General features: G+C 48.2%; 14 non-coding genes across 14 annotated transcripts; all 14 read left to right on the top strand.

Moving 5' to 3' along the window:
* Positions 1 to 592: 592 nt before the first annotated feature.
* Positions 593 to 665, top strand: TRNAV-AAC (transfer RNA valine (anticodon AAC)). The gene has a single exon. It is a non-coding gene; the product is annotated as a tRNA-Val (tRNA).
* Positions 666 to 2,001: 1,336 nt separating this feature from the next.
* On the top strand, positions 2,002 to 2,073 carry TRNAP-UGG (transfer RNA proline (anticodon UGG)). Its single transcript has one exon. It is a non-coding gene; the product is annotated as a tRNA-Pro (tRNA).
* Positions 2,074 to 4,111: 2,038 nt separating this feature from the next.
* On the top strand, positions 4,112 to 4,184 carry TRNAV-AAC (transfer RNA valine (anticodon AAC)). The gene has a single exon. It is a non-coding gene; the product is annotated as a tRNA-Val (tRNA).
* A 1,336-nt stretch (positions 4,185 to 5,520) lies between these two features.
* Positions 5,521 to 5,592, top strand: TRNAP-UGG (transfer RNA proline (anticodon UGG)). Its single transcript has one exon. It is a non-coding gene; the product is annotated as a tRNA-Pro (tRNA).
* Positions 5,593 to 6,036: 444 nt separating this feature from the next.
* Positions 6,037 to 6,109, top strand: TRNAV-UAC (transfer RNA valine (anticodon UAC)). Its single transcript has one exon. It is a non-coding gene; the product is annotated as a tRNA-Val (tRNA).
* Positions 6,110 to 7,630: 1,521 nt separating this feature from the next.
* On the top strand, positions 7,631 to 7,703 carry TRNAV-AAC (transfer RNA valine (anticodon AAC)). The gene has a single exon. It is a non-coding gene; the product is annotated as a tRNA-Val (tRNA).
* Positions 7,704 to 9,039: 1,336 nt separating this feature from the next.
* On the top strand, positions 9,040 to 9,111 carry TRNAP-UGG (transfer RNA proline (anticodon UGG)). Its single transcript has one exon. It is a non-coding gene; the product is annotated as a tRNA-Pro (tRNA).
* A 444-nt stretch (positions 9,112 to 9,555) lies between these two features.
* Positions 9,556 to 9,628, top strand: TRNAV-UAC (transfer RNA valine (anticodon UAC)). Its single transcript has one exon. It is a non-coding gene; the product is annotated as a tRNA-Val (tRNA).
* A 1,521-nt stretch (positions 9,629 to 11,149) lies between these two features.
* Positions 11,150 to 11,222, top strand: TRNAV-AAC (transfer RNA valine (anticodon AAC)). The gene has a single exon. It is a non-coding gene; the product is annotated as a tRNA-Val (tRNA).
* Positions 11,223 to 13,074: 1,852 nt separating this feature from the next.
* Positions 13,075 to 13,147, top strand: TRNAV-UAC (transfer RNA valine (anticodon UAC)). The gene has a single exon. It is a non-coding gene; the product is annotated as a tRNA-Val (tRNA).
* Positions 13,148 to 14,668: 1,521 nt separating this feature from the next.
* On the top strand, positions 14,669 to 14,741 carry TRNAV-AAC (transfer RNA valine (anticodon AAC)). Its single transcript has one exon. It is a non-coding gene; the product is annotated as a tRNA-Val (tRNA).
* A 1,336-nt stretch (positions 14,742 to 16,077) lies between these two features.
* On the top strand, positions 16,078 to 16,149 carry TRNAP-UGG (transfer RNA proline (anticodon UGG)). Its single transcript has one exon. It is a non-coding gene; the product is annotated as a tRNA-Pro (tRNA).
* Positions 16,150 to 16,593: 444 nt separating this feature from the next.
* TRNAV-UAC (transfer RNA valine (anticodon UAC)) lies at positions 16,594 to 16,666 on the top strand. Its single transcript has one exon. It is a non-coding gene; the product is annotated as a tRNA-Val (tRNA).
* Positions 16,667 to 18,187: 1,521 nt separating this feature from the next.
* Positions 18,188 to 18,260, top strand: TRNAV-AAC (transfer RNA valine (anticodon AAC)). Its single transcript has one exon. It is a non-coding gene; the product is annotated as a tRNA-Val (tRNA).
* The last annotated feature ends 363 nt before the right edge of the window (positions 18,261 to 18,623 follow it).

The raw sequence follows: 18,623 nt of genomic DNA, 5'->3' as shown, positions 1-18,623 counted from the left end.
AAGGTCTAAAGGATAGAGGCGTTTTATGTCATGTTCGATGACGACCATGGAAATGACTCTAGTCATATTGCAGAAGAGAGAACCATGTGCATTTTCTTGCCTTGCGATGTATTCGCCCACTCTCTGCCCTCAACCCTAGGAGCAGGGTCTGAGCAGTGGTGCTTCTGTGCCCTCGCTCGTTGGTGTCCGGGTCCAAATCCCCAACACACCCTTTTTAGCAGAAAACACACAAATTTTACTCAAAATACACAAAGCTTGAAGATTCCTCATTCCACTCAAAGCATTGTTGTGCAAAATATTTTTAGCCTCAGGAGAAAAAAAGGATCACCATGCCTTGGCTTCCTTCCTGCTTGCTTTCAGTGTGCTCTGTGTGATGCTTTCACAGGCTCTGGTTTCAGGCATTTAGGCATCAGATATTTGTCTCTACCCGCAGCTGTGACTTTTCAGTACATCTGAGTGTACGCTTGCTGGCTGACAACGCTGCAATTTTCACACTTACTCCTCGCTTTGCGAGCAACTGCTGATCAAGTATAGAGGCAATCGGGCAAACATATGAGGGGAATTTTGCTCCTTCAGTCAAGCCCTCATGCTTGTTTCTGTAGTGTAGTGGTTATCACGTTCGCCTAACACGCGAAAGGTCCCCGGTTCGAGACCGGGCAGAAACAATGGGCAGTGTCTGCTTTTGTGTTTGCTCCCTAAAAGCTTAGTCTCACTCAGGGATGGCCTTTAAAAACTTGTGACCTGTGTAAAACTTGTATTACTATTGCAGGCCGGTAAAAAGTTATCTGCATCTTTGCGTAGTCGTGCATGTGCCTGGTTTCTTATTCTGTTTTTTACTTTTTTTTTTCTTGGCCATGTTATATTGTGGGGCCTTTAAACCTGTCACCTTGATAGGAACATTGCAAGCGGCAGCATCGACAAGTGCAGACTGAGGAGTCAGACCTAAACACAGACTCAGCTGTCAGGATGGCCGAGTGGTCTAAGGCGGCAGCCTCAAGAGAGCTTGATCTTCAGTTAAGCTAAGCATCCTGGTTTGCTCATGTAGTTGTGGGTTCATATCGCACTTCTGATAGGTCTATTTTCTGCCCTTAAATCTTCCTCTGCTTGCACAGCCAGCTCCCCACAACACTATCTTTGCAAGCTGCTGTAGCATATGAAAAGAAATCCACCAACCCTCCGGCTGGGCCCTCAATCAGCATTCCATGTATTTCTGGAAGGGGCATCTCAGTCACGCCTTCTGTTAGAGCTGCACCTTATCACTGTAACTACCATGCTGGTTTCTACTTAAGCAGTTGATTCCATCGTTTGAAGTGAGGCTCTCCTGCCACTTTTGGGCAGAGAAGGCACTGCCCCTGCAACAACAACAGGCAGACAAGCTCAACCTGGGTTTCCTGGTTAGGTGGGCGGAGCAGAATGGCAATGGTCCCTCCTTGTGACTTGAAATTAACATGAAGAAGACAGAGAGGCAGCTGGGAGTAGGCAGTACCCATGCACCCCTGAACACTGTCTTGCGATTTTCACCCAATTCTGAAATGAGTCGGGAGGAAAGGAGGTGATTTTCCTATCGAAGGCCATTCTGGGAATTCAGCCACCCCGCGTCTCCCAGGTGAGTGTTTCAGGCCTGTGAGGCACTCATATAAATCTCGCCTGATCGAGCACTGAGCGAGCAATTGTGCTTGAATACAAGAGGCATGCTCCTCTGGCTCAGGCGCAAGAGATGGCAGGCCCTTCAGTGCTTCTGGTCTGGAAGTCTACGGTGCAAGGGCCCAGGTCCTGCGGAGGCGTACAACTACCAGAAAGGGTCTGCTTTTCTCATCAGCGCCACAGTTCAGCTTGCTAGCATAGGGCTTCTTGACTACCTCTTGCCTTGCTAGAGGCAAAAAAAAACCCCTTGGCACAAAACATCAATTGCTATGGCACGCTTAGAAGGAGAGTCTCCAAGTGGCCCTGCTTTTTCACAAAGACACTTCAGAAGATGTTTGAAAGGCTTTTGCAGCAGCAGGCTCGTTGGTCTAGGGGTATGATTCTCGCTTTGGGTGTGAGAGGTCCCGGGTTCAAATCCTGGACGAGCCCGTGCCTTCATAGGTTCGATCTGTTTTTAAACAGGAGTATTTCTGCTTTCCACTCTTGTAAGATGCCATGGTGGAATGCATTGCATGCTTTCTACTGGTGTCGAGGCAGTTCGGCATGATGAAGGAGTGCGGGATTTCTTTCTAACTGCTTTTTTGTGTTGGAGCAGCACTTCTCGTTGGAACATGAAATGCACAGTGCTTCTCCAAAGTAATTGCAGGGCTGGTTTTGAAATCACCTCTTGGAATGAAAGTGATCCCAGTTCCTTTCTTCCAAAGGAAGAGATCCTGTCAGAAAGGCTCAGCTTTGAGCGTCATGAATATTGTCCCTTAGTCCTTGCATTCCAGTCCAAAGCATAGCCACATAAAGAAAGCAGGTGTGTCTGTTTCCAGTGCAGTGGTTCCAGTCCAATGCATAGCCACATGAAGCAAATAAGCAGGCATGTCTGTTTCTGTAGTGTAGTGGTTATCACGTTAGCCTTACACGCGAAAGGTCCCTGGTTCGAGGCCAGGCAGAAACAGCAAGTTGCTGTGCTTTATCACATTATTTGCATTTACCACCTCACCTGACAGGTAAATTGAAATTAAAGAGGCTGTGTCTATCCCTCACCATCGTGAGGTACTACGCTCCAAGGGCATCGGTCTCAACTCACCAAGAGAAGACGATACACCTTACGGCAGTCAGTTGCTCCCTTTTTGACCTTTCCATTGAAGCCTGGGCCTACTGTGGTCAAGCCAGCCAAGGAAGGAAGGTATGAGAGCGAAAATGGCTTTCCTACCTTCACCAAGAACATACACCTTGAGCAAAGAAAGGGCCAGACTTACAAGGCCCTATCGCCACCGGCACATCATCTTTAGTGACGCCCCGGTGGCACTATGTACTGTGCCGTATTTACAAGACGCCGTTCAACCACGTTTTGTGGCTTAACACCACCTTGTAAATACGGCCCCTTCACACGCAGCCCTTTCCCTGGAAGGGGCGTGCAATGGGCGTTGCTCTGGGTGGGCCACTGCAACACCATAGCATTTTGATGCTGCTCCAGTTTTACGAGTTTTTGTAAATCTGTGGCAGCGCCAAAATCCAAGCGCCATACAATGGGTGTCGTTATAGTGGAGAAACGAGCAGAAATGTTTTCATTTCTCCTCATTTTTGCTCTTTCTATGTGTGCTGCACGAACATATCGCCACTGAAGATTTCTGTTGTGCAGGAAGGTGTGCCTTCCTGAACAAAAACAATTTCCCCCTCCACGCAGCCATCCTTGTACCATGGCGCAAGGATGGCTGCGTTGGTGCTCGGCAGCTAATTTAGAGCTGGCGCAGAGGGAAGCACAGGGGTGCGCTGTATTCTACTAAATACGGCGCTTCCCTGCATTTTGAAAATGACTGAGTGCGAGGCTGCCAAATTTGGCAGAGCGTCTCACTCAGTCATCCTCTTGTAATTATGGGCCAAAAGGTCTAAAGGATAGAGGCGTTTTATGTCATGTTCGATGACGACCATGGAAATGACTCTAGTCATATTGCAGAAGAGAGAACCATGTGCATTTTCTTGCCTTGCGATGTATTCACCCACTCTCTGCCCTCAACCCTAGGAGCAGGGTCTGAGCAGTGGTGCTTCTGTGCCCTCGCTCGTTGGTGTCCGGGTCCAAATCCCCAACACACCCTTTTTAGCAGAAAACACACAAATTTTACTCAAAATACACAAAGCTTGAAGATTCCTCATTCCACTCAAAGCATTGTTGTGCAAAATATTTTTAGCCTCAGGAGAAAAAAAGGATCACCATGCCTTGGCTTCCTTCCTGCTTGCTTTCAGTGTGCTCTGTGTGATGCTTTCACAGGCTCTGGTTTCAGGCATTTAGGCATCAGATATTTGTCTCTACCCGCAGCTGTGACTTTTCAGTACATCTGAGTGTACGCTTGCTGGCTGACAACGCTGCAATTTTCACACTTACTCCTCGCTTTGCGAGCAACTGCTGATCAAGTATAGAGGCAATCGGGCAAACATATGAGGGGAATTTTGCTCCTTCAGTCAAGCCCTCATGCTTGTTTCTGTAGTGTAGTGGTTATCACGTTTGCCTAACACGCGAAAGGTCCCCGGTTCGAGACCGGGCAGAAACAATGGGCAGTGTCTGCTTTTGTGTTTGCTCCCTAAAAGCTTAGTCTCACTCAGGGATGGCCTTTAAAAACTTGTGACCTGTGTAAAACTTGTATTACTATTGCAGGCCGGTAAAAAGTTATCTGCATCTTTGCGTAGTCGTGCATGTGCCTGGTTTCTTATTCTGTTTTTTACTTTTTTTTTTCTTGGCCATGTTATATTGTGGGGCCTTTAAACCTGTCACCTTGATAGGAACATTGCAAGCGGCAGCATCGACAAGTGCAGACTGAGGAGTCAGACCTAAACACAGACTCAGCTGTCAGGATGGCCGAGTGGTCTAAGGCGGCAGCCTCAAGAGAGCTTGATCTTCAGTTAAGCTAAGCATCCTGGTTTGCTCATGTAGTTGTGGGTTCATATCGCACTTCTGATAGGTCTATTTTCTGCCCTTAAATCTTCCTCTGCTTGCACAGCCAGCTCCCCACAACACTATCTTTGCAAGCTGCTGTAGCATATGAAAAGAAATCCACCAACCCTCCGGCTGGGCCCTCAATCAGCATTCCATGTATTTCTGGAAGGGGCATCTCAGTCACGCCTTCTGTTAGAGCTGCACCTTATCACTGTAACTACCATGCTGGTTTCTACTTAAGCAGTTGATTCCATCGTTTGAAGTGAGGCTCTCCTGCCACTTTTGGGCAGAGAAGGCACTGCCCCTGCAACAACAACAGGCAGACAAGCTCAACCTGGGTTTCCTGGTTAGGTGGGCGGAGCAGAATGGCAATGGTCCCTCCTTGTGACTTGAAATTAACATGAAGAAGACAGAGAGGCAGCTGGGAGTAGGCAGTACCCATGCACCCCTGAACACTGTCTTGCGATTTTCACCCAATTCTGAAATGAGTCGGGAGGAAAGGAGGTGATTTTCCTATCGAAGGCCATTCTGGGAATTCAGCCACCCCGCGTCTCCCAGGTGAGTGTTTCAGGCCTGTGAGGCACTCATATAAATCTCGCCTGATCGAGCACTGAGCGAGCAATTGTGCTTGAATACAAGAGGCATGCTCCTCTGGCTCAGGCGCAAGAGATGGCAGGCCCTTCAGTGCTTCTGGTCTGGAAGTCTACGGTGCAAGGGCCCAGGTCCTGCGGAGGCGTACAACTACCAGAAAGGGTCTGCTTTTCTCATCAGCGCCACAGTTCAGCTTGCTAGCATAGGGCTTCTTGACTACCTCTTGCCTTGCTAGAGGCAAAAAAAAACCCCTTGGCACAAAACATCAATTGCTATGGCACGCTTAGAAGGAGAGTCTCCAAGTGGCCCTGCTTTTTCACAAAGACACTTCAGAAGATGTTTGAAAGGCTTTTGCAGCAGCAGGCTCGTTGGTCTAGGGGTATGATTCTCGCTTTGGGTGTGAGAGGTCCCGGGTTCAAATCCCGGACGAGCCCGTGCCTTCATAGGTTCGATCTGTTTTTAAACAGGAGTATTTCTGCTTTCCACTCTTGTAAGATGCCATGGTGGAATGCATTGCATGCTTTCTACTGGTGTCGAGGCAGTTCGGCATGATGAAGGAGTGCGGGATTTCTTTCTAACTGCTTTTTTGTGTTGGAGCAGCACTTCTCGTTGGAACATGAAATGCACAGTGCTTCTCCAAAGTAATTGCAGGGCTGGTTTTGAAATCACCTCTTGGAATGAAAGTGATCCCAGTTCCTTTCTTCCAAAGGAAGAGATCCTGTCAGAAAGGCTCAGCTTTGAGCGTCATGAATATTGTCCCTTAGTCCTTGCATTCCAGTCCAAAGCATAGCCACATAAAGAAAGCAGGTGTGTCTGTTTCCAGTGCAGTGGTTCCAGTCCAATGCATAGCCACATGAAGCAAATAAGCAGGCATGTCTGTTTCTGTAGTGTAGTGGTTATCACGTTTGCCTTACACGCGAAAGGTCCCTGGTTCGAGGCCAGGCAGAAACAGCAAGTTGCTGTGCTTTATCACATTATTTGCATTTACCACCTCACCTGACAGGTAAATTGAAATTAAAGAGGCTGTGTCTATCCCTCACCATCGTGAGGTACTACGCTCCAAGGGCATCGGTCTCAACTCACCAAGAGAAGACGATACACCTTACGGCAGTCAGTTGCTCCCTTTTTGACCTTTCCATTGAAGCCTGGGCCTACTGTGGTCAAGCCAGCCAAGGAAGGAAGGTATGAGAGCGAAAATGGCTTTCCTACCTTCACCAAGAACATACACCTTGAGCAAAGAAAGGGCCAGACTTACAAGGCCCTATCGCCACCGGCACATCATCTTTAGTGACGCCCCGGTGGCACTATGTACTGTGCCGTATTTACAAGACGCCGTTCAACCACGTTTTGTGGCTTAACACCACCTTGTAAATACGGCCCCTTCACACGCAGCCCTTTCCCTGGAAGGGGCGTGCAATGGGCGTTGCTCTGGGTGGGCCACTGCAACACCATAGCATTTTGATGCTGCTCCAGTTTTACGAGTTTTTGTAAATCTGTGGCAGCGCCAAAATCCAAGCGCCATACAATGGGTGTCGTTATAGTGGAGAAACGAGCAGAAATGTTTTCATTTCTCCTCATTTTTGCTCTTTCTATGTGTGCTGCACGAACATATCGCCACTGAAGATTTCTGTTGTGCAGGAAGGTGTGCCTTCCTGAACAAAAACAATTTCCCCCTCCACGCAGCCATCCTTGTACCATGGCGCAAGGATGGCTGCGTTGGTGCTCGGCAGCTAATTTAGAGCTGGCGCAGAGGGAAGCACAGGGGTGCGCTGTATTCTACTAAATACGGCGCTTCCCTGCATTTTGAAAATGACTGAGTGCGAGGCTGCCAAATTTGGCAGAGCGTCTCACTCAGTCATCCTCTTGTAATTATGGGCCAAAAGGTCTAAAGGATAGAGGCGTTTTATGTCATGTTCGATGACGACCATGGAAATGACTCTAGTCATATTGCAGAAGAGAGAACCATGTGCATTTTCTTGCCTTGCGATGTATTCGCCCACTCTCTGCCCTCAACCCTAGGAGCAGGGTCTGAGCAGTGGTGCTTCTGTGCCCTCGCTCGTTGGTGTCCGGGTCCAAATCCCCAACACACCCTTTTTAGCAGAAAACACACAAATTTTACTCAAAATACACAAAGCTTGAAGATTCCTCATTCCACTCAAAGCATTGTTGTGCAAAATATTTTTAGCCTCAGGAGAAAAAAAGGATCACCATGCCTTGGCTTCCTTCCTGCTTGCTTTCAGTGTGCTCTGTGTGATGCTTTCACAGGCTCTGGTTTCAGGCATTTAGGCATCAGATATTTGTCTCTACCCGCAGCTGTGACTTTTCAGTACATCTGAGTGTACGCTTGCTGGCTGACAACGCTGCAATTTTCACACTTACTCCTCGCTTTGCGAGCAACTGCTGATCAAGTATAGAGGCAATCGGGCAAACATATGAGGGGAATTTTGCTCCTTCAGTCAAGCCCTCATGCTTGTTTCTGTAGTGTAGTGGTTATCACGTTCGCCTAACACGCGAAAGGTCCCCGGTTCGAGACCGGGCAGAAACAATGGGCAGTGTCTGCTTTTGTGTTTGCTCCCTAAAAGCTTAGTCTCACTCAGGGATGGCCTTTAAAAACTTGTGACCTGTGTAAAACTTGTATTACTATTGCAGGCCGGTAAAAAGTTATCTGCATCTTTGCGTAGTCGTGCATGTGCCTGGTTTCTTATTCTGTTTTTTACTTTTTTTTTTCTTGGCCATGTTATATTGTGGGGCCTTTAAACCTGTCACCTTGATAGGAACATTGCAAGCGGCAGCATCGACAAGTGCAGACTGAGGAGTCAGACCTAAACACAGACTCAGCTGTCAGGATGGCCGAGTGGTCTAAGGCGGCAGCCTCAAGAGAGCTTGATCTTCAGTTAAGCTAAGCATCCTGGTTTGCTCATGTAGTTGTGGGTTCATATCGCACTTCTGATAGGTCTATTTTCTGCCCTTAAATCTTCCTCTGCTTGCACAGCCAGCTCCCCACAACACTATCTTTGCAAGCTGCTGTAGCATATGAAAAGAAATCCACCAACCCTCCGGCTGGGCCCTCAATCAGCATTCCATGTATTTCTGGAAGGGGCATCTCAGTCACGCCTTCTGTTAGAGCTGCACCTTATCACTGTAACTACCATGCTGGTTTCTACTTAAGCAGTTGATTCCATCGTTTGAAGTGAGGCTCTCCTGCCACTTTTGGGCAGAGAAGGCACTGCCCCTGCAACAACAACAGGCAGACAAGCTCAACCTGGGTTTCCTGGTTAGGTGGGCGGAGCAGAATGGCAATGGTCCCTCCTTGTGACTTGAAATTAACATGGAGAAGACAGAGAGGCAGCTGGGAGTAGGCAGTACCCATGTACCCCTGAACACTGTCTTGCGATTTTCACCCAATTCTGAAATGAGTCGGGAGGAAAGGAGGTGATTTTCCTATCGAAGGCCATTCTGGGAATTCAGCCACCCCGCGTCTCCCAGGTGAGTGTTTCAGGCCTGTGAGGCACTCATATAAATCTCGCCTGATCGAGCACTGAGCGAGCAATTGTGCTTGAATACAAGAGGCATGCTCCTCTGGCTCAGGCGCAAGAGATGGCAGGCCCTTCAGTGCTTCTGGTCTGGAAGTCTACGGTGCAAGGGCCCAGGTCCTGCGGAGGCGTACAACTACCAGAAAGGGTCTGCTTTTCTCATCAGCGCCACAGTTCAGCTTGCTAGCATAGGGCTTCTTGACTACCTCTTGCCTTGCTAGAGGCAAAAAAAAACCCCTTGGCACAAAACATCAATTGCTATGGCACGCTTAGAAGGAGAGTCTCCAAGTGGCCCTGCTTTTTCACAAAGACACTTCAGAAGATGTTTGAAAGGCTTTTGCAGCAGCAGGCTCGTTGGTCTAGGGGTATGATTCTCGCTTTGGGTGTGAGAGGTCCCGGGTTCAAATCCCGGACGAGCCCGTGCCTTCATAGGTTCGATCTGTTTTTAAACAGGAGTATTTCTGCTTTCCACTCTTGTAAGATGCCATGGTGGAATGCATTGCATGCTTTCTACTGGTGTCGAGGCAGTTCGGCATGATGAAGGAGTGCGGGATTTCTTTCTAACTGCTTTTTTGTGTTGGAGCAGCACTTCTCGTTGGAACATGAAATGCACAGTGCTTCTCCAAAGTAATTGCAGGGCTGGTTTTGAAATCACCTCTTGGAATGAAAGTGATCCCAGTTCCTTTCTTCCAAAGGAAGAGATCCTGTCAGAAAGGCTCAGCTTTGAGCGTCATGAATATTGTCCCTTAGTCCTTGCATTCCAGTCCAAAGCATAGCCACATAAAGAAAGCAGGTGTGTCTGTTTCCAGTGCAGTGGTTCCAGTCCAATGCATAGCCACATGAAGCAAATAAGCAGGCATGTCTGTTTCTGTAGTGTAGTGGTTATCACGTTCGCCTTACACGCGAAAGGTCCCTGGTTCGAGGCCAGGCAGAAACAGCAAGTTGCTGTGCTTTATCACATTATTTGCATTTACCACCTCACCTGACAGGTAAATTGAAATTAAAGAGGCTGTGTCTATCCCTCACCATCGTGAGGTACTACGCTCCAAGGGCATCGGTCTCAACTCACCAAGAGAAGACGATACACCTTACGGCAGTCAGTTGCTCCCTTTTTGACCTTTCCATTGAAGCCTGGGCCTACTGTGGTCAAGCCAGCCAAGGAAGGAAGGTATGAGAGCGAAAATGGCTTTCCTACCTTCACCAAGAACATACACCTTGAGCAAAGAAAGGGCCAGACTTACAAGGCCCTATCGCCACCGGCACATCATCTTTAGTGACGCCCCGGTGGCACTATGTACTGTGCCGTATTTACAAGACGCCGTTCAACCACGTTTTGTGGCTTAACACCACCTTGTAAATACGGCCCCTTCACACGCAGCCCTTTCCCTGGAAGGGGCGTGCAATGGGCGTTGCTCTGGGTGGGCCACTGCAACACCATAGCATTTTGATGCTGCTCCAGTTTTACGAGTTTTTGTAAATCTGTGGCAGCGCCAAAATCCAAGCGCCATACAATGGGTGTCGTTATAGTGGAGAAACGAGCAGAAATGTTTTCATTTCTCCTCATTTTTGCTCTTTCTATGTGTGCTGCACGAACATATCGCCACTGAAGATTTCTGTTGTGCAGGAAGGTGTGCCTTCCTGAACAAAAACAATTTCCCCCTCCACGCAGCCATCCTTGTACCATGGCGCAAGGATGGCTGCGTTGGTGCTCGGCAGCTAATTTAGAGCTGGCGCAGAGGGAAGCACAGGGGTGCGCTGTATTCTACTAAATACGGCGCTTCCCTGCATTTTGAAAATGACTGAGTGCGAGGCTGCCAAATTTGGCAGAGCGTCTCACTCAGTCATCCTCTTGTAATTATGGGCCAAAAGGTCTAAAGGATAGAGGCGTTTTATGTCATGTTCGATGACGACCATGGAAATGACTCTAGTCATATTGCAGAAGAGAGAACCATGTGCATTTTCTTGCCTTGCGATGTATTCGCCCACTCTCTGCCCTCAACCCTAGGAGCAGGGTCTGAGCAGTGGTGCTTCTGTGCCCTCGCTCGTTGGTGTCCGGGTCCAAATCCCCAACACACCCTTTTTAGCAGAAAACACACAAATTTTACTCAAAATACACAAAGCTTGAAGATTCCTCATTCCACTCAAAGCATTGTTGTGCAAAATATTTTTAGCCTCAGGAGAAAAAAAGGATCACCATGCCTTGGCTTCCTTCCTGCTTGCTTTCAGTGTGCTCTGTGTGATGCTTTCACAGGCTCTGGTTTCAGGCATTTAGGCATCAGATATTTGTCTCTACCCGCAGCTGTGACTTTTCAGTACATCTGAGTGTACGCTTGCTGGCTGACAACGCTGCAATTTTCACACTTACTCCTCGCTTTGCGAGCAACTGCTGATCAAGTATAGAGGCAATCGGGCAAACATATGAGGGGAATTTTGCTCCTTCAGTCAAGCCCTCATGCTTGTTTCTGTAGTGTAGTGGTTATCACGTTCGCCTAACACGCGAAAGGTCCCCGGTTCGAGACCGGGCAGAAACAATGGGCAGTGTCTGCTTTTGTGTTTGCTCCCTAAAAGCTTAGTCTCACTCAGGGATGGCCTTTAAAAACTTGTGACCTGTGTAAAACTTGTATTACTATTGCAGGCCGGTAAAAAGTTATCTGCATCTTTGCGTAGTCGTGCATGTGCCTGGTTTCTTATTCTGTTTTTTACTTTTTTTTTTCTTGGCCATGTTATATTGTGGGGCCTTTAAACCTGTCACCTTGATAGGAACATTGCAAGCGGCAGCATCGACAAGTGCAGACTGAGGAGTCAGACCTAAACACAGACTCAGCTGTCAGGATGGCCGAGTGGTCTAAGGCGGCAGCCTCAAGAGAGCTTGATCTTCAGTTAAGCTAAGCATCCTGGTTTGCTCATGTAGTTGTGGGTTCATATCGCACTTCTGATAGGTCTATTTTCTGCCCTTAAATCTTCCTCTGCTTGCACAGCCAGCTCCCCACAACACTATCTTTGCAAGCTGCTGTAGCATATGAAAAGAAATCCACCAACCCTCCGGCTGGGCCCTCAATCAGCATTCCATGTATTTCTGGAAGGGGCATCTCAGTCACGCCTTCTGTTAGAGCTGCACCTTATCACTGTAACTACCATGCTGGTTTCTACTTAAGCAGTTGATTCCATCGTTTGAAGTGAGGCTCTCCTGCCACTTTTGGGCAGAGAAGGCACTGCCCCTGCAACAACAACAGGCAGACAAGCTCAACCTGGGTTTCCTGGTTAGGTGGGCGGAGCAGAATGGCAATGGTCCCTCCTTGTGACTTGAAATTAACATGAAGAAGACAGAGAGGCAGCTGGGAGTAGGCAGTACCCATGCACCCCTGAACACTGTCTTGCGATTTTCACCCAATTCTGAAATGAGTCGGGAGGAAAGGAGGTGATTTTCCTATCGAAGGCCATTCTGGGAATTCAGCCACCCCGCGTCTCCCAGGTGAGTGTTTCAGGCCTGTGAGGCACTCATATAAATCTCGCCTGATCGAGCACTGAGCGAGCAATTGTGCTTGAATACAAGAGGCATGCTCCTCTGGCTCAGGCGCAAGAGATGGCAGGCCCTTCAGTGCTTCTGGTCTGGAAGTCTACGGTGCAAGGGCCCAGGTCCTGCGGAGGCGTACAACTACCAGAAAGGGTCTGCTTTTCTCATCAGCGTCACAGTTCAGCTTGCTAGCATAGGGCTTCTTGACTACCTCTTGCCTTGCTAGAGGCAAAAAAAAAACCCTTGGCACAAAACATCAATTGCTATGGCACGCTTAGAAGGAGAGTCTCAAAGTGGCCCTGCTTTTTCACAAAGACACTTCAGAAGATGTTTGAAAGGCTTTTGCAGCAGCAGGCTCCTTGGTCTAGGGGTATGATTCTCGCTTTGGGTGTGAGAGGTCCCGGGTTCAAATCCCGGACGAGCCCGTGCCTTCATAGGTTCGATCTGTTTTTAAACAGGAGTATTTCTGCTTTCCACTCTTGTAAGATGCCATGGTGGAATGCATTGCATGCTTTCTACTGGTGTCGAGGCAGTTCGGCATGATGAAGGAGTGCGGGATTTCTTTCTAACTGCTTTTTTGTGTTGGAGCAGCACTTCTCGTTGGAACATGAAATGCACAGTGCTTCTCCAAAGTAATTGCAGGGCTGGTTTTGAAATCACCTCTTGGAATGAAAGTGATCCCAGTTCCTTTCTTCCAAAGGAAGAGATCCTGTCAGAAAGGCTCAGCTTTGAGCGTCATGAATATTGTCCCTTAGTCCTTGCATTCCAGTCCAAAGCATAGCCACATAAAGAAAGCAGGTGTGTCTGTTTCCAGTGCAGTGGTTCCAGTCCAATGCATAGCCACATGAAGCAAGTAAGCAGGCATGTCTGTTTCTATAGTGTAGTGGTTATCACGTTCGCCTTACACGCGAAAGGTCCCTGGTTCGAGGCCAGGCAGAAACAGCAAGTTGCTGTGCTTTATCACATTATTTGCATTTACCACCTCACCTGACAGGTAAATTGAAATTAAAGAGGCTGTGTCTATCCCTCACCATCGTGAGGTACTACGCTCCAAGGGCATCGGTCTCAACTCACCAAGAGAAGACGATACACCTTACGGCAGTCAGTTGCTCCCTTTTTGACCTTTCCATTGAAGCCTGGGCCTACTGTGGTCAAGCCAGCCAAGGAAGGAAGGTATGAGAGCGAAAATGGCTTTCCTACCTTCACCAAGAACATACACCTTGAGCAAAGAAAGGGCCAGACTTACAAGGCCCTATCGCCACCGGCACATCATCTTTAGTGACGCCCCGGTGGCACTATGTACTGTGCCGTATTTACAAGACGCCGTTCAACCACGTTTTGTGGCTTAACACCACCTTGTAAATACGGCCCCTTCACACGCAGCCCTTTCCCTGGAAGGGGCGTGCAATGGGCGTTGCTCTGGGTGGGCCACTGCAACACCATAGCATTTTGATGCTGCTCCAGTTTTACGAGTTTTTGTAAATCTGTGGCAGTGCCAAAAACTAAGCGCCATACAATGGGTGTCGTTATAGTGGAGAAACGAGCAGAAATGTTTTCATTTCTCCTCATTTTTGCTCTTTCTATGTGTGCTGCACGAACATATCGCCACTGAAGATTTCTGTTGTGCAGGAAGGTGTGCCTTCCTGAACAAAAACAATTTCCCCCTCCACGCAGCCATCCTTGTACCATGGCGCAAGGATGGCTGCGTTGGTGCTCGGCAGCTAATTTAGAGCTGGCGCAGAGGGAAGCACAGGGGTGCGCTGTATTCTACTAAATACGGCGCTTCCCTGCATTTTGAAAATGACTGAGTGCGAGGCTGCCAAATTTGGCAGAGCGTCTCACTCAGTCATCCTCTTGTAATTATGGGCCAAAAGGTCTAAAGGATAGAGGCGTTTTATGTCATGTTCGATGACGACCATGGAAATGACTCTAGTCATATTGCAGAAGAGAGAACCATGTGCATTTTCTTGCCTTGCGATGTATTCGCCCACTCTCTGCCCTCAACCCTAGGAGCAGGGTCTGAGCAGTGGTGCTTCTGTGCCCTCGCTCGTTGGTGTCCGGGTCCAAATCCCCAACACACCCTTTTTAGCAGAAAACACTCAAATTTTACTCAAAATACACAAAGCTTGAAGATTCCTCATTCCACTCAAAGCATTGTTGTGCAAAATATTTTTAGCCTCAGGAGAAAAAAAGGATCACCATGCCTTGGCTTCCTTCCTGCTTGCTTTCAGTGTGCTCTGTGTGATGCTTTCTCAGGCTCTGGTTTCAGGCATTTAGGCATCAGATATTTGTCTCTACCCGCAGCTGTGACTTTTCAGTACATCTGAGTGTACGCTTGCTGGCTGACAACGCTGCAATTTTCACACTTACTCCTCGCTTTGCGAGCAACTGCTGATCAAGTATAGAGGCAATCGGGCAAACATATGAGGGGAATTTTGCTCCTTCAGTCAAGCCCTCATGCTTGTTTCTGTAGTGTAGTGGTTATCACGTTCGCCTAACACGCGAAAGGTCCCCGGTTCGAGACCGGGCAGAAACAATGGGCAGTGTCTGCTTTTGTGTTTGCTCCCTAAAAGCTTAGTCTCACTCAGGGATGGCCTTTAAAAACTTGTGACCTGTGTAAAACTTGTATTACTATTGCAGGCCGGTAAAAAGTTATCTGCATCTTTGCGTAGTCGTGCATGTGCCTGGTTTCTTATTCTGTTTTTTACTTTTTTTTTTCTTGGCCATGTTATATTGTGGGGCCTTTAAACCTGTCACCTTGATAGGAACATTGCAAGCGGCAGCATCGACAAGTGCAGACTGAGGAGTCAGACCTAAACACAGACTCAGCTGTCAGGATGGCCGAGTGGTCTAAGGCGGCAGCCTCAAGAGAGCTTGATCTTCAGTTAAGCTAAGCATCCTGGTTTGCTCATGTAGTTGTGGGTTCATATCGCACTTCTGATAGGTCTATTTTCTGCCCTTAAATCTTCCTCTGCTTGCACAGCCAGCTCCCCACAACACTATCTTTGCAAGCTGCTGTAGCATATGAAAAGAAATCCACCAACCCTCCGGCTGGGCCCTCAATCAGCATTCCATGTATTTCTGGAAGGGGCATCTCAGTCACGCCTTCTGTTAGAGCTGCACCTTATCACTGTAACTACCATGCTGGTTTCTACTTAAGCAGTTGATTCCATCGTTTGAAGTGAGGCTCTCCTGCCACTTTTGGGCAGAGAAGGCACTGCCCCTGCAACAACAACAGGCAGACAAGCTCAACCTGGGTTTCCTGGTTAGGTGGGCGGAGCAGAATGGCAATGGTCCCTCCTTGTGACTTGAAATTAACATGAAGAAGACAGAGAGGCAGCTGGGAGTAGGCAGTACCCATGCACCCCTGAACACTGTCTTGCGATTTTCACCCAATTCTGAAATGAGTCGGGAGGAAAGGAGGTGATTTTCCTATCGAAGGCCATTCTGGGAATTCAGCCACCCCGCGTCTCCCAGGTGAGTGTTTCAGGCCTGTGAGGCACTCATATAAATCTCGCCTGATCGAGCACTGAGCGAGCAATTGTGCTTGAATACAAGAGGCATGCTCCTCTGGCTCAGGCGCAAGAGATGGCAGGCCCTTCAGTGCTTCTGGTCTGGAAGTCTACGGTGCAAGGGCCCAGGTCCTGCGGAGGCGTACAACTACCAGAAAGGGTCTGCTTTTCTCATCAGCGCCACAGTTCAGCTTGCTAGCATAGGGCTTCTTGACTACCTCTTGCCTTGCTAGAGGCAAAAAAAAAACCCTTGGCACAAAACATCAATTGCTATGGCACGCTTAGAAGGAGAGTCTCCAAGTGGCCCTGCTTTTTCACAAAGACACTTCAGAAGATGTTTGAAAGGCTTTTGCAGCAGCAGGCTCGTTGGTCTAGGGGTATGATTCTCACTTTGGGTGTGAGAGGTCCCGGGTTCAAATCCCGGACGAGCCCGTGCCTTCATAGGTTCGATCTGTTTTTAAACAGGAGTATTTCTGCTTTCCACTCTTGTAAGATGCCATGGTGGAATGCATTGCATGCTTTCTACTGGTGTCGAGGCAGTTCGGCATGATGAAGGAGTGCGGGATTTCTTTCTAACTGCTTTTTTGTGTTGGAGCAGCACTTCTCGTTGGAACATGAAATGCACAGTGCTTCTCCAAAGTAATTGCAGGGCTGGTTTTGAAATCACCTCTTGGAATGAAAGTGATCCCAGTTCCTTTCTTCCAAAGGAAGAGATCCTGTCAGAAAGGCTCAGCTTTGAGCGTCATGAATATTGTCCCTTAGTCCTTGCATTCCAGTCCAAAGCATAGCCACATAAAGAAAGCAGGTGTGTCTGTTTCCAGTGCAGTGGTTCCAGTCCAATGCATAGCCACATGAAGCAAATAAGCAGGCATGTCTGTTTCTGTAGTGTAGTGGTTATCACGTTCGCCTTACACGCGAAAGGTCCCTGGTTCGAGGCCAGGCAGAAACAGCAAGTTGCTGTGCTTTATCACATTATTTGCATTTACCACCTCACCTGACAGGTAAATTGAAATTAAAGAGGCTGTGTCTATCCCTCACCATCGTGAGGTACTACGCTCCAAGGGCATCGGTCTCAACTCACCAAGAGAAGACGATACACCTTACGGCAGTCAGTTGCTCCCTTTTTGACCTTTCCATTGAAGCCTGGGCCTACTGTGGTCAAGCCAGCCAAGGAAGGAAGGTATGAGAGCGAAAATGGCTTTCCTACCTTCACCAAGAACATACACCTTGAGCAAAGAAAGGGCCAGACTTACAAGGCCCTATCGCCACCGGCACATCATCTTTAGGGACGCCCCGGTGGCACTATGTACTGTGCCGTATTTACAAGACGCCGTTCAACCACGTTTTGTGGCTTAACACCACCTTGTAAATACGGCCCCTTCACACGCAGCCCTTTCCCTGGAAGGGGCGTGCAATGGGCGTTGCTCTGGGTGGGCCACTGCAACACCATAGCATTTTGATGCTGCTCCAGTTTTACGAGTTTTTGTAAATCTGTGGCAGCGCCAAAATCCAAGCGCCATACAATGGGTGTCGTTATAGTGGAGAAACGAGCAGAAATGTTTTCATTTCTCCTCATTTTTGCTCTTTCTATGTGTGCTGCACGAACATATCGCCACTGAAGATTTCTGTTGTGCAGGAAGGTGTGCCTTCCTGAACAAAAACAATTTCCCCCTCCACGCAGCCATCCTTGTACCATGGCGCAAGGATGGCTGCGTTGGTGCTCGGCAGCTAATTTAGAGCTGGCGCAGAGGGAAGCACAGGGGTGCGCTGTATTCTACTAAATACGGCGCTTCCCTGCATTTTGAAAATGACTGAGTTCGAGGCTGCCAAATTTGGCAGAGCGTCTCACTCAGTCATCCTCTTGTAATTATGGGCCAAAAGGTCTAAAGGATAGAGGCGTTTTATGTCATGTTCGATGACGACCATGGAAATGACTCTAGTCATATTGCAGAAGAGAGAACCATGTGCATTTTCTTGCCTTGCGATGTATTCGCCCACTCTCTGCCCTCAACCCTAGGAGCAGGGTCTGAGCAGTGGTGCTTCTGTGCCCTCGCTCGTTGGTGTCCGGGTCCAAATCCCCAACACACCCTTTTTAGCAGAAAACACACAAATTTTACTCAAAATACACAAAGCTTGAAGATTCCTCATTCCACTCAAAGCATTGTTGTGCAAAATATTTTTAGCCTCAGGAGAAAAAAAGGATCACCATGCCTTGGCTTCCTTCCTGCTTGCTTTCAGTGTGCTCTGTGTGATGCTTTCACAGGCTCTGGTTTCAGGCATTTAGGCATCAGATATTTGTCTCTACCCGCAGCTGTGACTTTTCAGTACATCTGAGTGTACGCTTGCTGGCTGACAACGCTGCAATTTTCACACTTACTCCTCGCTTTGCGAGCAACTGCTGATCAAGTATAGAGGCAATCGGGCAAACATATGAGGGGAATTTTGCTCCTTCAGTCAAGCCCTCATGCTTGTTTCTGTAGTGTAGTGGTTATCACGTTTGCCTAACACGCGAAAGGTCCCCGGTTCGAGACCGGGCAGAAACAATGGGCAGTGTCTGCTTTTGTGTTTGCTCCCTAAAAGCTTAGTCTCACTCAGGGATGGCCTTTAAAAACTTGTGACCTGTGTAAAACTTGTATTACTATTGCAGGCCGGTAAAAAGTTATCTGCATCTTTGCGTAGTCGTGCATGTGCCTGGTTTCTTATTCTGTTTTTTACTTTTTTTTTTCTTGGCCATGTTATATTGTGGGGCCTTTAAACCTGTCACCTTGATAGGAACATTGCAAGCGGCAGCATCGACAAGTGCAGACTGAGGAGTCAGACCTAAACACAGACTCAGCTGTCAGGATGGCCGAGTGGTCTAAGGCGGCAGCCTCAAGAGAGCTTGATCTTCAGTTAAGCTAAGCATC

Source organism: Pleurodeles waltl, chromosome 10, assembly GCF_031143425.1.
Source record: "Pleurodeles waltl isolate 20211129_DDA chromosome 10, aPleWal1.hap1.20221129, whole genome shotgun sequence".
NCBI classification, from domain to species: Eukaryota; Metazoa; Chordata; class Amphibia; order Caudata; family Salamandridae; genus Pleurodeles; species Pleurodeles waltl.
The sequence above is the reverse complement of the archived record's forward strand: the minus strand, read 5'-3'. Positions and strand labels throughout refer to the sequence as shown.